We start from the raw sequence: 830 nt of genomic DNA, 5'->3' as shown, positions 1-830 counted from the left end.
GAGTTAGTACACGATAGCTACAGGATGACATAAAGAAGAAGTCTTTTCTGCTTGAAGGTATCAGGGAAGGCAGTTAGAAATAGACCCTAAGCATGGCCCCTGTCTCATTCTACTAGACTACATGTTTCCTAAGTGATTCTTTAAGGCGAGCTCATGTACAAACCATAATAGTTATTAAAGAATGTGAAAATTTGACTTATACTGAGAAGTAAAATGATTAAATTGTCATTAGGCATAATAACACCATGGCCAGAAAACAGTAAGAATGTAATAGTATGTAATGTTTGTTGTTTTTCTTAAACACAGTGATGACTGCAAAGTCTTCATATTTACCTGAGTCCACAGACAGGTTTGATCAAAGGAAATATTGCTTAGTCTTGCTGAATGAGAATGTCCCCTCTTTATGAATGCCTATCGTTTATCCTTAGGACAGATGACCAAGAGAAACTGTGGGATGCTCCTTCCTAGAGATAGTCTTTGGATGAGTTGACTTAAGGATGACTTAAGGGCCAAATATGTGAGGCACTCAGCGTTCTTCCCTGACAGGCAGCAACAGTGGTGAAGCACATTCATCGGAGGAGCCTCAGAGTGCCCACTCATACAGCCTAGTACCTGAGCTCCAGAGAAATAATTATAACCATCAAATGTGAAAGCGAGGGGTAGAGGGAGGAGGCATCTAGAGTTACCTGGTCAACCTATTCGTGTTTCAGATGAGGAGACAGGTCCAGAGCGGCTAAGTGGCCTAAAACTATAACCTCTGGTTCCTAATTTCGATTTCAGTACTCTGAGAAGCAGGTATTAAAATACCAACCCCTCCCTCAATGATATTT

This window comes from Hipposideros armiger, unplaced genomic scaffold (assembly GCF_001890085.2).
Source record: "Hipposideros armiger isolate ML-2016 unplaced genomic scaffold, ASM189008v1 scaffold_959, whole genome shotgun sequence".
NCBI classification, from domain to species: Eukaryota; Metazoa; Chordata; class Mammalia; order Chiroptera; family Hipposideridae; genus Hipposideros; species Hipposideros armiger.
This window is presented reverse-complemented; position numbering follows the sequence as displayed.